Below are 16229 nucleotides of genomic sequence, written 5' to 3'. Positions count from 1 at the left end.
GTTTGTCACTAAGGTTCAGCATGTAAATAATGTAGTGACAGTATGTAAAGTATGATGTAGGAATATACAAGTATCAGAAATCAAGTAGCAGTTCATCAGCAATTTCAGTTAAGCACAGTAATTAAGCAGAAATTAATTATTAATTAAATAGTACGGATACCTGGTTTAGTGAGGGTTGTCACATTCTCCCCCCGTTAGAAAAATTTCGTCCCGAAATTTTAAGCTCTGCTTGTAGAAGCAGGGTTCTTAGGAAATAAGTGGGGGTATTTCTCTTTCATTTGGTCCTTGCTTTCCCAGGTGAATTCAGGACCATGTCTAGCATTCCAACAAACTTTGACGAGTTTGACACTGCTCCGGCGGGTCTTGTTCACTTTCCCAATCCGTAACCTCAACAGGTTCTTCAACGAAATGGAGCGTGTCGTCAACATGAATTTCGTCGGTGGGAATGGCAACGGTAACTTGAGTTGGACTCTTCTTCAGATTGGATACATGAAATGTATCGTGAACGCCATTTAGTTCGGCAGGTAGGTCCAACTTGTATGCTACTAACCCGATTCTCTCCAAGATCTTGAACGGTCCAATATACCTCGGATTCAACTTTCCACGCTTCCCAAAGCGTGCCACACCCTTCCAGGGTGATACCCTCAACAAAACCATCTCACCAACCTCAAACTCTAGAGGTTTCCTGCTTCGATCCGCGTAGGCTTTCTGCCTGTCACGAGCCGCACTGATGCGGTCTCGTATCTGTGCGATCTTGTCTGTGGTTTCCTGTACCATTTCAGGACCAACCAATTGTCTATCACCTGCGTCTGCCCAACAAAGCAGTGATCTGCACTTGCGTCCATATAAAGCTTCGAATGGCGCGGCACCAATACTGGTGTGGTAGCTGTTGTTGTATGAGAACTCAACCAAAGGCAAATGCTTATCCCAGCTACCGCCCAAATCCATCACACATGCTCTCAGCATATCCTCCAATGTCTGAATCGTCCGCTCGCTTTGACCGTCGGTCTGTGGGTGAAACGCAGTGCTCAGATTCAACTTTGAGCCAAAGGCTTCCTGGAAGGATTGCCATATCCTTGATACGAACCTTCCGTCTCTATCAGAGATAATCGAGAGAGGTACTCCATGGCGTGTAACAATCTCTCTCATGTAAATTTCGGCCAGTTTGCTCGTATTATCCTTCTCTCGGATAGGTAGGAAGTGTGCTGACTTCGTTAAGCGATCCACTATTACCCAAATAGTGTCATGGCCTCTTGGTGTTCTTGGCAACTTCGTAATAAAATCCATAGAGGTTTGTTCCCACTTCCACTTGGGAATCTCTGGTTGCTGCAGAAGTCCCGAAGGCTTCTGGTATTCCGCCTTAACCTTGGCGCATGTTAAACATTTGCTCACATAAACAGCCACATCGCCTTTCATCCTAGGCCACCAATAATAATCTTTAAGATCCTGGTACATCTTATCCGCTCCAGGGTGGATAGAGTACCGCGACTTGTGAGCTTCATCGAAAATAACCTTCCTTAAACCACCAAACAGAGGAACCCAAATCCTTTTCTCAAAACACAACGTTCCTTCCCTGTTTGGTACCAATAACTTCTCCATCCCACGGAGATACTCTTCTTCAAGGTTTCTTTCTTTGAGAGCTTCCTTCTGCGCGGCACGAATGCGCAGAGGAAAGTCGGTTCGAATAACCATCTCCAAAGCCCTAACCCTTATGGGCTTGATTCTCTCCTTTCGACTTAGGGCATCGGTGACCACATTCGCCTTCCCTGGATGATACTTAATCTTGCAGTCGTAGTCATTCAACAGTTCTACCCATCGTCTTTGCCTCATATTCAACTCCTTCTGGTTGAATATATGCTGGAGGCTCTTGTGATCTGTGAAGATTGTGCACTTTGTACCATAAAGGTAGTGCCTCCAGATCTTTAAAGCGAAAATTACGGCGCCGAGTTCCAAATCATGTGTGGTATAGTTCTTTTCATGTACCTTCAGTTGGCGTGACGCATATGCAATAACCTTTTGGCGTTGCATCAACACACAACCCAATCCTTGACGCGATGCGTCGCAGTATACCACAAAATCATCTGTACCTTCTGGTAGGGCTAAGATTGGCGCGTTGCAAAGCTTATCTTTCAATACCTGAAATGCTTCCTCCTGTTTGATTCCCCAATCAAACTTCTTATCCTTCTGCGTGAGGAGCGTCAATGGTTGAGCGACCTTTGAAAAATTCTCAATGAATCTTCGGTAATAGCCAGCCAAACCCAAGAATTGTCGAATCTCGGTTGGCGTCTTTGGCGTTTCCCAATCCTTGATCGCCTCGATCTTGGTGGGATCCACGTGGATTCCATCTCCATTCACCACGTGCCCAAGGAATTGCACTTCTCTTAGCCAAAACTCGCACTTAGAGAACCTGGCGTACAACTGTTCCTTCTTTAGCAGCTCCAGAATAGCTCTTAAGTGCTGCTCGTGCTCAGCCTTCGTCTTTGAATAAATCAAAATATCATCGATGAATACAATCACGAACTTATCCAAGTACGGCTTACAAACTCGATTCATCAAATCCATGAACACTGCAGGTGCGTTTGTCAAACCAAACGGCATAATGAGAAACTCGTAGTGTCCATATCGAGTTCTGAAGGCTGTCTTTGGGATACTCTCCTCCTGTATCCGTAGCTGATGGTATCCAGATCGAAGATCGATCTTTGAATAAAAGCTTGAACCTTGTAGTTGGTCAAACAGATCATCGATTCTTGGCAGGGGATACCTATTCTTGATCGTCAGCTTGTTCAACTCTCTGTAGTCAATGCACATACAGAAACTACCGTCCTTCTTCTTGACAAACAAAACTGGAGCTCCCCAAGGCGAGAAGCTTGGTCGGATAAATCCCTTGTCTAACAACTCTTGAAGTTGTGTCGACAGTTCTTGCATCTCAGACGGAGCAAGTCTGTAGGGTGCCTTAGCCACAGGCGCGGCGCCTGGAACTAAGTCAATGCGAAACTCCACTTGCCTTTGTGGCGGCAAGCCAGGCAAATCTTCTGGGAAGACTTCTGGGTACTCCCTCACGACAGGGATGTCTTCGATCTTTGGCTCAGCAGCCTTCTTATCTACAATGTGTGCCAGAAAGGCAGCACATCCCTTCTGCAAACACTTTCTTGCCTTCAGGCAGCTAATAATCCTCAACGGCGTCTCACGCTTCTCTCCGTGAACAACAATGGTCTCACCATCATCGGTCGGGATACGAACGACCTTCTCATGGCAAACTATCTCGGCCTTGTTACTCGATAACCAATCCATCCCTACTACCACGTCGAAGCTTCCCAACTGGACTGGTAGTAGATCTAGAGCGAACTCACGCTCTCCCAATTCGATTACGCAGCCGCGAATCACCTCATTAGCTTCTACTAACTTCCCATTCGCCAATTCGATCGAGTACGGAATATCTAACTTACTAACGGTTAAACCAAGCATATTCTTAAATTCTAACGACACGAAGCTATAATCGGCACCCGTATCAAACAAAATAGATGCAAAAGTTTTGGTTGTGAAAGAACGTACCAGTAATCACGCCTGGATCCTGGCATGCTTCACAAACTCCGATGCTGGGTGTTCTTTCACGGTCTTGTTTCAACTTCGGGCATTCTCTCTTAAGATGTCCAATGTCCCCACAATGGAAGCATCCTAGCACTCGGCCATTCCTTTCCTGCTTCCACCTTGAGCGTTGTTACGGTTTTCTCCTTGTCTGGGACTCTTCATCCCACAACCATCCTTGTTGTGCCCTTTTCTCCCGCACCTAGGCTTCCGACATCCACATTCATGGTGATACTTGCACCCAGCACGTCTTGATTTAGTTTCTAAGTAAATCTTATCATTGGCCTGTCTGTTGTTAGGGCAATCTTTCTTGAAATGCCCTTTGTCTCCGCAGTGAAAACAACCTCGAATAGATCTTTGTTCATCATTATTCGTTCGGGTATCTTCAGTAAGCTTCCTTTTGTTCTTTCCAGACGACTCTACCTGAGTCTCCCTATCAGGGTTTGCAAGTTTTTCTAGTCTAATGGCTTCCGTAACGAGTGCCAAGCCCATCTTACTTGCAGCCATAGTTGTTGGTGGCGTAGATGCTGTCATTAAGCTCAGGACTTGAGGTGCCAATTCCCAAATGGAATGTCCTAATTTCCTTAATTCTGGTTCCACCAAGTACGGAACTACTCGTGCCAAATCATGAAGTCTTTGCATGTATTCCAACATTTTTGGACCTTCCATTATCAGACTCTGGAATTCACCTTCCAACTTCTGGGTTTCCGCTTGGGAGCAATACTTCTTATGCATCATTCCCTTCAGTTCATCCCATGATAATGCATATGCTGCGGTTTCGCCCTTTATTTGAACCTGAAGGTTCCACCATAGTCGAGCTCCATCTTGAAACAACTCAGAAACGTATAGGACTTGTTGTTCTGGCGTACAACCACTCATTCGAAAGATGGAATCCATACTTTCAATCCATTTCACAAAAGCTATGGCACCTCCAGTGCCGTCGAACTTTGGAGGCTTGTAGTTGAGGAAGTGCCAGTAGGGGCAACCGTTATTTTCTGAGGTACCTCTGCTAGGTTCAGAGTGTAGGGCCTCGTGGTATGCTATAACTGCAGCAATTATCTCTTGAAGTTCCGCCTCTGAGGTGGGCATGCGCATTTCGCGTCTTGGTGGCATCTTCTAAAAGATGTTTCACGTAGGTTAGGTCGTAGCAGGTAAAATGTACGTATGTATTCAACAATATCAGCACATAACATCTCATGCTATCAATAAATCAGCCACATAACATCTCATGTCATAGAACATAAACCATAGACCAAACATCACAAGTGATGAGAATACTGCGATTGCATTACCACAAATCGAGACCATAATGTAAAGCTTACACGTACATAACTGTATCATACAACAATAATGACTTAGTAGGGGACGACCCTAGGCAAGTCGTGCGATTGCTGGACATGTTAAGGAATCTCTGGTCTGTCCATTTTCAAATTCAAGAACTCCACCTTAAGCTTCTGAATTCCAGTCCTAGAACAACATTTCTTCTCAATCATTTCCTTGAGCTCGTCCCAGCTCAGTGCATAAGCAGCATCTGTGTCAAGGGCCTGAACCTGATGGTCCCACCATGAGAGTGTGCCGTCTAGAAAGGACCCCGAGGTAAAGGTATCACTCTGTTGGGGCGAACAGTTAGTCTTTCTTAGAATGGAGTCAATCTCTTCGGACCAACGAACAATTGCAAAGGCGCTTCCTGTTTCGTCGAAGTTCAAAGGCTTGCAGTTTAGGAACTGCTTATAGGTGCGGTCAGCTGGGGGGGGGGGGGGTTATTTCCAGTAGTGCCATTGCTGTGCTAAAAGCGGAGAGCTTCATGTCGTGCAATTGCCTGTGAGTTGCGTTTTTGCAGCTCGGCTTCTATCCTTGGCAACATACTGGTGTTTGTGTCACGCCTGGGTGGCATTCTCTTCTGCCGAAATGGGATGAAGTGGGTTAGACAAATTTCCAATTGTCTATGAGATACATAGCGCCATAAGCCATCATGTACTCACCCAATTTTACACATAAATATAATCAATGTATGGGTGGGGAAATAAATTTTCTGAGCCTCCACATAGGCTTGCCAATTTGGCTTGTTACTTGAAATAGAATGAACTCGAGGCTTCATCGCCTTGTCATTCGTGTTCGAGTTATTTCCTGCTACATTGGTTTTCATTAGCTTGACCCGCAGAGTCCACCAGGATTTCTGTGCACTACAAGTCGTTATTACGTGGGCCCCCGTAATAATAAATTGTCTTGCACAGTTACCCCAATTTTTCTCTCGTCCAAGCAGATGATCAATCAAGGAGCAACAGCAGGTGCATCGGCATGAACAGGGTCATGCTCCAATGCGGTGTTAGGAGCAACGCCTGGCTCAGGGGCCACAGCTGGCTCTGCATCAACAAACTCCATCTCAAAATCAGCTGGATCAACCATCACAGAGGGTTACAGGATCCTCCAATTGCTGGTCTAAGTGTATGAACTCAAGGTCATTGTCTGGATCAAAACCGGGTGGAAGAACAAGATCACCCTCAATACTGTGATCAAACTCAAAGCTGTGTGCGGGAACCGGTGCAGCTGATGATGCCGTATCAGGGTCGGCGTCGTGTGAATGGCGCTGCACTCCCTGTATATGCGAAAATGCGGATGTCAGGAACTCAAATGAGTCTGGGACATGGGAATGGGCATGAGATTCCCCTGCAGGAGCGTCCGCAAGCAGTAGGCTAATACCAGCAACAATAGGGCCTCGCCCTCGAATGGGTCCTCCTCTAGTAGATCGTTATCGTCGTCAGAGGCCACGTCGGGGGGGGGGGTATATCAACAATGGGATAAGCGGCAAGGGGCACAGGAACAGGGATCACCGCGAATGGCAAATTCCCAACAAGATGGCCATCAGTAGGCTCTGCTACGACATCAGGCAGTGCAAAAGGGGCTGAAAGTCGTCATCGTCTGTGCCGGTAGTATCGGAAATGTACACCTCGTGCTCCGATGAAACTATGTCGTCTGATACTATGGCCATGGGATTCGTAGTGTCCATCTTTCTAGTACATGATGAAAGCATGACGTTTGTAACGCAAACACATACACGTATAATAATCAATCATATATTCATATGAACATGTAAGTCAACAATAAACAATCAAATAATTCTCCTAGTCCCACTAGCCTCCCAGTCTCCTAGACTGACACTCCTAGTCCCACTAGCCAAATTCCTCCCAGTCTCCAAGACTACTCTATCATCTACCTCGACCTCTCAGATTCGAGCCTCGGCCTCCAAGACCGAGCCTCAGCCTCCAAGACTGAGCCTACTCTTCCTAGTCTCACTAGCCATCTACCTCGATCTCTAAGATCGAGCCTCGGCCTCCAAGACCGAGCCTCAGTCTCCAAGACTGAGCCTATTCTTCCTAGCCTAGCTAGCCATCTACCTCGATCCCTAAGATCGAGCCTCGGCCTCCAAGACCGAGCCTCAGCCTCCAAGACTGAGCCTATAAATAATAAACATCTACCTCGATCTCTAAGATCGAGCCTCGGCCTCTAAGACCGAGCCTCAGTCTCCAAGACTGAGCCTAATCATAAATAAATAAAAGGTGCTCAACATTTGTTTGTAAAAACGTTTTGGATCTGGACTTAAGTGGTATGCAGTAAAAATGTTTTCGCGAAAGCCCTAGTGATCACAGTCTAGACTCGAGAAAGAATCCTAGTTCGCTATGATCAGAGCTCTGATACCAAGCTGTCACACCCTGGCTTTGCGGAAGCGTGGTTGATTTGGTGTGACTTCTTAATACCATAGCTTAATCATAACCAAGTTATATGAATTAAAAATATGCAAGATCATCCATTAAAATAAAAATACCATAACATTGTCTTAACGGGAGAACACCCTAACAACCATAAACTTGTTCACCAAATATTACAAATTCAATCTTAACATAAACATGATTCAAGGACTGTGACTTGTCCAGGAAAGAGTCACATTCCCCGAACCCTGGATGACCTCGGTGACTAATGCAGCGGGAAAACATGCCATACCGTGCCAGATCTCTTAATTCCCTGAAATACATGTAAGTTGAAAAATCAACAATAATGTTGAGCGAGTTCATGCGAAAGTGAGTAAATAAACCATTGTATTTATCAAAAACCCTGGTATGTAGCAAATAAGGAAAAAGAGATCACCAATGGTTTGCAAGGCCATTGATATGTGTGAAGTGCAAGTAGGAAGACTCAAACCTAGCGGATTTATGTGTCGGGCACTAAGTCACCCCGAGGTCCGTTATGCTGGACCTGGGGCTGGGCTCGCTACACCCAGATAGATCTACCGCTCCTGTCCCTCGGTCCTACAATGAGGATTAATGGCCTCAAGTTTCCGCCTACCCACTCACATGATCTAAGTAGTAAACCTCCTTACGCTAACCATACCATGTATAAAGTAATCATAAACATTGTAACATGTATTTCACCCCCGCAGTTTAAAAAACTGAAAACAGTTAAGAGAAAAGGGGGACATGAACTCACAGTCAGTGCGTCGCTATACCAAGTACTCCGAATGTCAGGCAGCTGTGCAACGACCTACATGTGCTAATTCTATTAGACGGATGGCCGTGCCTTAGCTTTATAGTTTAAGTTTTTGGGAAATAGTTAGACAACTATTTCGTGTTTATATTTTGCATGTACTTTGGTAATTAATCTCCTTCCCAAGGATGGGGGATTTAATACATGTGTATTTGTATTATATCATTAAGTCCCACTTAATATATTTTTACTTCCACTTCCAAAATATAAATATTTTTCTCAAAAATATTATATTTTCACTTCACATAATACTTCCAAAATAATGCGTTGACAAAATACGCGTTCATGAATATTTCCGTATAATGCGTAAGTTACGTTTTAACGATTAAGTGGTAATAATAATTACCGGTGTAACTTATATGTTTGTCGTGTAAGCGTTTGTATTATTTTGGATTCGTCAACGTTTGCAAATATTATTTTTACTCTAAAAATAACATTTGTGTATTTTCACAAAATAATCATAAACAGTGTTGTGAAAAATTATATTTACCAAATATATATTTATCAAGTTTAGTTTTGTGAAAATCCCACCTCCGAATATTTGTAAATAAAGTCGTGGCGAAATATATTTTGAAAACATATCAAAATAATTCTAACACTTGTAAATAATTCTAAGTGTTAGGTTTTTAGAAAAATTTCGCCAGAGTTTCCCCTGTAACTGGAGGTGGCCACGCTTTCAAGCGTATCATTTTCTTTTACAAAATCATTTCAACACTTCTTTAATCAATCAATCAATTTCCGACACATCAAACTAGTCGACAAGTATGTAAATCGCATAATCACATGAACTTGTAGTTTTTCCGAAAACTATAGTGTAGATCCCGTTATAGTTTGTGGATCTATGTGTAAAATAACTTATTATCGTAAAAACCTCGTTTTTAGAATAAATCTATCTTTACATCTTCTTGTCAACTTTTACAAAGATCGTTATTTTGTCGAAACTTTTCATTTCACAAGTGTTTATACACTTGTGGTTTGTAAAAATCATGCTTGTTAGTGTGTTATCCGACTTTTAGAAAACATGATTTTCTTGACACTTGGTCCTTTGAAAATACCACTTGCAGATACGTAGATCCGCTAGTCTTAAACATTATTTTACAAGTAAAAATACTTTTACACAAGTTCATGTTTCTCGTGTGGTAGAGTTTCACCTTTTAACCCTTGTACCGATAGAAACAAGCTTATGTCAAGATCTATGATCTTAACAAAGTCGGGTTAAACGATGATCCGAGCTACCACAACGTAGATCGGGCCTCAATATTCACAACTTTCAAATACTACAACTTTTACACAAGTATTAAGCTTTTATCCAACAATATTCATGTTTTAGTAGTCTTTAAAGCTTCAAAAGATAAGTTTACGCATTTTAACCGTTACAAATCTTATTAACCACCTTAGAATGATTCGAGTATGAGTTTCAAGTGTTATACCTCTAGCTCGGGGCTAGGGAAGAATCTATGCGAAAATGTGGTGGATAAAAGCAAGATAACGAGGTCCTTCGCCTTCCGTTAGCTCCAAGACTCCTTATGCGTGACCTTGAACACTTGTATGATGTTGGAATGTGGAGATCAAGATCGAAAATAGGTGTAGAGGGGAGGGGTGTTTTGGCCGTGAGTGTGGGAGCAAGAGGGAGAGAGAGTTATGGTGAATTGTATGGAATGTTTAATCTCATGTGCCTTCCTTCATACTTATAGACAATTACTAATGTGATTAACCCATGGATCAAGTGTCTAGTAGATACTAGACATGTGGGATTATTTTATTCACAAAGTACCAAGTATGTCCCCCTACATGGGGACGGTTTGTAATGGGGGGGGGGGGTACTAGTTCTAATCCAACCAAATGTTAAGTATCTAGTTAGGTTAAACCAAGTTAGTTTAGAGATTAACTCGGTTACTTGTGTGATGTGCTTTAACGCGGGTGTTAGGGTATTCAGGGACCCTAACTGGCTCAGAAAAAGACCAATATTGTTAATGTCAATATTTTCATGTTCCGGGTAAAGTCCGGTTGTTCGGTTGGATAGTAATCCGTTAAAGTGCTTAAATAAGCTTTTAAGTGTCGTTAATAATATTTTTAGTGACACAACTTATTCTACAAAGTGTCAGGAATATTTTCCTCATGTTTTGGCACTTTATTAGTTAGCCAGAAGCTGGTATGTTAATTAAAGTGTTGTGGCTTGTGCTTAGAGTACGTTTTAGGCACATCCAGTCATTATATCTTATTCCTAGAGACGCAGTTCTACAACCCTTGTATCCCTACACTCACTATGGGTGTAGTAAAATATTTCTGGCTCATACAGGCCTTAGAGGCAGTGTCTGCCTGATGCTGGCTTTATCAGCATGTTCAATAGGTTGTCCGTTCAAAGTGCTACTGTGCTTTTGTGCATCATGTTTGTCACTAAGGTTCAGCATGTAAATAATGTAGTGACAGTATGTAAAGTATGATGCAGGAATATACAAGTATCAGAAATCAAGTAGCAGTTCATCAGCAATTTCAGTTAAGCACAGTAATTAAGCAGAAATTAATTGTTAATTAAATAGAACAGATACCTGGTTTAGTGAGGGTTGTCACACTAGGTGTCGTTAGGCAATGTCAGGTAAGTATACGGTACGACACGATGTGAAGAAACTGAACAAGATCCAAAGTGATGTAATCATTATGCAATGATGACATCATATACAATATCATATGCATGGGATGAAGTCTGCATGATACATCAACCAATTAGAATGTATTGGACTTTGGCAATTTGCACGAACTTATAGGTATACAATCATACGAACTAGATTGCTTGATCAACTATAAATATCAGTGAACACACTTCGCACGGAGCTCCAATCAGAGAACAATATCAGAGCACACACAGTCCATTCGTTCATATCTTCAAATCTACTGTTCTTCAAGATCTCATCAAATAACAACATCAAGATACTCTCGTTTACGTCACGTTGATTAGATTTCGAGTATCTTGTATGTAGATCGAGTAGAAACTCTGTCTGGTTGTCGTCGTTACGTAATAAAACGATAGGTATTTATGTTTTCACGCATGATTACGGTTCGATTTAACGGATTCCGCACGTTAAATCGAATTCATCGTAGATCTAGTGATCGTTTACGATCTGATCCTAGACTCACATGATTAATCCATGAAATAGTATGAAATTGAACTTATATATGAATTAGAATCTGTTAGGATCTGAGTTTCTTTTGATTGTGCTTGTTTGATATTAATGAAGATGAAACAGAGTTAAATGCAGCGAAATTGAATGGAACAAACTTTCAACACACAATCAATGAGAGAATAAGTTTCAGCAAACATGTTTATATTGAAATCGAATGATTGTATTTGTTACAAAAATTAATTCAATGCATGCATGCACATAATCTCCCCCTCAGCCTGAGCTCACAGTGATTGTTCATACAGAATGACTTGGTGATGAAGAGAGCTGATAGAGCAGTACAGGGTACTGTTCTATTTATAGTACAGAACAAACCACTGAGCATCTTTTGGCTGACGTCACCATGAAAGTGACATCTAACCTCCTAACAACCTATAACCACTGACTATTACAGCTACTGCTTACAAACAACTGATTACAATAAGTATATACAATACAAGACTAAACTGTTGCTTCTTCATTCCACTGTTATAGCTCCAGCAGTGCTTTGTGTCTTCAGCAGTACTTGATCCACATCAGTAGATTGAGCATCAGTGCTTTGTCTTCAACAGTCTTTGGTGATCAGCAGTTGTTATGAAGGGCAGTACTTAGAGGACATCAGATGTTAGGGCCACTTCCAAGGAGAAAGATCTGATGCAAACAACTGCTTATGAGGAATCCACTGATCTGATCCAGTTTTGGCTTTATGAACTGTTCCTTTAGTAGGGTTCAATCCCAACAGAATCATCATTAAAGATGATTATTGCTTGAATTTGATGGTATTGATGGTTTGAAAGAAAACCCACTTAAACTAGTAGTATGATGATTCTATAGCCACATAAATTGAGCAATTTTGATGGATAAATGTATATGTACTAGGATATTGATGGATTATTATGTTGTAGAATGAATGAGTTATGTGAATTTAGTTGATTAAATGAGTTGTGAAGATTACTAGTGAAATTGTGCATTGAATACTTGTACATAGTGCTTACAATGTTATATGCACACCATGTGTTCGATTAAATGCTTGAATAGTTGATTTTTTGTAATTTTGAATGAATTAGGAAGTCTTGCATTGTATGTGGAAAATATGGAATTGATCTTTTGTGAAAAGTGTTATGGAATGTTAGTGCACGATGTCTAAAGCGTACGTCTTAAGTCTAGGGGTCTAAATGTGTCAAGTATGTATAGTTCAGGGGCTGAAATGTAAATTTATGTGTTATTGTAAGTGATTCTGCTTGAAATGACATTTTGTCATTTCAAGCGAAATTAGAAGAAGTGATTCCGCTCGAAATGACAAGGTGTCATTTCAAGTGAAATCTCAGTCCTATATATAAGTAGTTGTGTTTCTCATTTTGGTACGGAATCACAAGTTGTATACCGAACTGCGGCCGGATTTTCAAGTGAAATATTAATGAGAAACGTGTGTTAAAGTGATATTCTTCTGTTTTCTACTCAATTCTCTCTGTTTCAACACTGTTTGTTTGTTTCCGCCACTCAAACAGTGGTGTATTGACTTTAATTGACTCACTTGATCGTCAAATGGATCCTACAATTGGTATCAGAGCCAGTTATGAGCCAATATACCTGAATCAGAGCATTTTTCCTACACTTTTTGAATTTCTGGACGTTTGAACGGACAAAATGGACTGAGTTTTGGATATAGTGGGTAAAAGTGTGTTTTAATAAATCCTTAAAAGAATCAGATTAAAATTCGGCCTAAAACTACTAAAAAATGGACTGAAACCTTATTCCGCTTGAACGAAGGTTTTTGATTCCGCTTGAAAAAGTGTGTGATTTCAAGCGAAATAAGATATTCCGCTTGAAAAATTTGATTCCGCTTGAAAAAATTTGAAGCGAAATACGTGATTCCACTTGAGTGTCATCTGATTTCGCTCGAGTTGGTAATTCCGCTTGAGTGAACTTCTGATTCCGCTTGAGGAATTATTTGATTTCGCTTGAGATTGCTGATTTCGCTTGAAATTTGATTCAGCTTGAAATTTCTGATTTTGTTTTAAAACCTAGTACAACTTGAAATTAGGGTGTGGTTGTGAAAGTCCATTTCGTTCGTGACATCTCGTTCGTAGTTCATTTCGTGTAGAAAGTGTTTTCACTTAAAAAGACCACTTTTAAAACTTGAAAAATTTTCCGAAAATTTGATTTCGTAAAAATGGACAACCAAGATTTTAACAACATGTTTGCCGGCAGTGGTATGACAGTAGGACAGAACCCAGCAAGTATTGTTCGAAACGTCAATATGGAAAATGAGTTGGGAACGATGAAGAAACCACCCAAGCTGAATATGCAGGTTAGTCTGGGAGATTCAAAAACTGGGTACAAGCAAATCACTTTGAGAGTTGGATGAAGATTGAATCAAAGTATGTTCCACCTAAAGATGGTTTGGGTCTTGTGAAGGCGATTGGCAGTTTATCACAAACAGAACAAGACAGTTTCAAGACCGAGAAGAAAATGATGAGTATTCTTCAACAGGCAATTAAAGAAGATATCTTGATATTACTGCAACACGAAGATAATTCACAGTCAGTCTGGCAGGCTTTGGAGGCGAAGTTTAAAGGAAGTGTTTCTATGATAAAAAGCAAGACTGCATTGATGAAAAAAGAATTTGACATTTTTAGGGGAATGAAAGGTGAAACAACAAGACAATTGATTGAAAGATACTTTCACCTTGTTGTTGAAATGAATCGTATTAAAATTGAGAAAACCAATGAAGAGTTGATTGATAAACTAGTAGATGCCTTACCCTATGACGAATGGGGAACTTATCTTTTAGTGTTGAAGAACAACTCAGACTTTGTTAATCTCAACCTTAGTGCATTCATTGAGAAAATCGAGGCACATGAACTTGAGCTAGTAAAGATGAAGAAGATGAATTCTGTAGATATTCAACAGGATGTGTCTCCTTACTACAAAGGAAGCATTCCAGCACCAATAAATCAATGCCCGAAGATTCAAACAGGGTTCAGTGCAGACACAACATCAGGTGTTCCGTCAAGTACTCCTAGTAGCAACAAGCCTTCACCATTTACCAGCTACGAGCCAAATTTCAAAACTACTGAACAGACATCACCTCAAAGCTCGTCTAGCTCGAACGAACAGGCATATGTTTCTGGGATTCAATGTAATATTGTAGTCACCATCAAGAACGGGAATGAGTTTACTGAATCGGCTGCAAAACAGCATATTTCGTTGTTAGCTTCCGTGTTGGAGTCATACGAGAGTTTAGTGGCAGGTAAGATCGGAAATCCTGATATGACCAAAGAGGATTACGATCAAATAGATCCGGAGGAGCTTGAGCTGATAGACATAAAGTGGGGTATGGCTAGTTTGGTGAGAAGAGCACAGCGTTTTATGGAAATAACTGGTAGAAACAGTCTTTCTGGACCAGATTAGAAGCTCGGTTTTGACAAGTCTAAAGTGACTTGTTTCAAGTGCAAAGAGAGAGGGCATGTTAAAAGAGAGTGTCCGAACAGAGAGGTGAATAATCATCAGAATCCATTCACGGATGATTACTACAGACAGGCATTCTATCACAGGCCAAATCAACAACCTGTAGCTCAAAGACCTCAAATTGAGAACAAACCAGAGAATGTAGAAGAGCCAGAGAGTGTTGTTGAGCCTGAAGTAGTTAGTGAAGATGTTTCTGTGGATAGTGTGGTTGATATTGAGGAGATTGCTGCAGAAGTGTATTACTATCAATCTGAACAGGAGGTATTAGACAGTTCTTTGAAATCTATCATACCTCCTAAAGTTTTTGATTCTTTTGCAGGTTTCTTCGAAGAGCAAACAACTAGATTATGTCCACGGTATGAGGATAAGAAAGAGTCTGTCGAAGAGATGATCGATGTAACCAAAGAGATGACCGAAGACACTTTGAAAGAGATTGCTGATAGGGCTCTTATGGGGAAACTAAAAGAGGTAGAAACAGTATATGTTAAACCAGAGTCTGTCAGTACCGAGTCAGTACAAAAGGAGTCAAATGAGGAGTCAGGAATTGAAGAGGTCAAATCCGAGAAAGTGTCTGAGTCAAAGTCGAAGGGTGTCGGTAAACAGGAAGTTAAAAATGATCATGATTATAAGATTGTTGAGAAACTTGATTCAATGTTTGAAACCCCATGCCAAAACTGTTTAAAACCTTGCATGGAGTGTCTTGAAAAAGACACAAAGTTTCAGGAATTGAAACAACACGCTGATATGTTAAAATTTGATCTAGGTCAAGTCAAAGAGGCATATGATACACTGGCCAGATCCATTAAAATGATTCAAAAAGAAAGTGTCGAAAATGATAAAGCCACGAAATTATTAAAAGCAACACTTTTTGATAAACAAGTGGAAGTGAATTTTCATCTTGACACAATTGCGTCATTAAAGAAAGAGTTAGAATTAACTAAAATTGAAAATGAACGAATTGATAAAAAGTTAATGAGCTATGTTGCATCGTCTTATGTCATTGAGCAGATTGTTCCACAACAACCGAATGCAACACCAGTCTTTAACAGCGTTCCACCCCCAATGTGGAATCATTATACTCAGAAGTATCCAGAAGGGGTGGAAGCTGCATTGAATCTCAAACTGAGATCAATTGAGGATGAGTTACCAGAGAGTATTGATGTTACATTCTCTCTGTCCGACACAGACAATGAGCCACAGGTCATCAAGACTGTTGTCGACAAAGTGTTAGACGAAGAGAGTGATAACTCTGAGGCTGAGATTATGAAAACTCATTCGGAGAAATCTGTGTTTGATTCTGAAGACGAGGGTAACTTTTTAGACCGTTTCATACCGAAATCAGATAAAGTCGCAAATGATGATCCGATCATGGTGGTCTACACAATGATTGGAACTGACAAGCTTTACTCTGATTTTGAGTATCCGCTTCAGAATGCAAAGATTGAAAATGTTGAAAAGGTTTTCAAATTGATCGAA

Source organism: Helianthus annuus, chromosome 13 (assembly GCF_002127325.2).
Source record: "Helianthus annuus cultivar XRQ/B chromosome 13, HanXRQr2.0-SUNRISE, whole genome shotgun sequence".
NCBI classification, from domain to species: domain Eukaryota; kingdom Viridiplantae; phylum Streptophyta; class Magnoliopsida; order Asterales; family Asteraceae; genus Helianthus; species Helianthus annuus.
Note: the sequence above shows the minus strand (reverse complement) of the source record.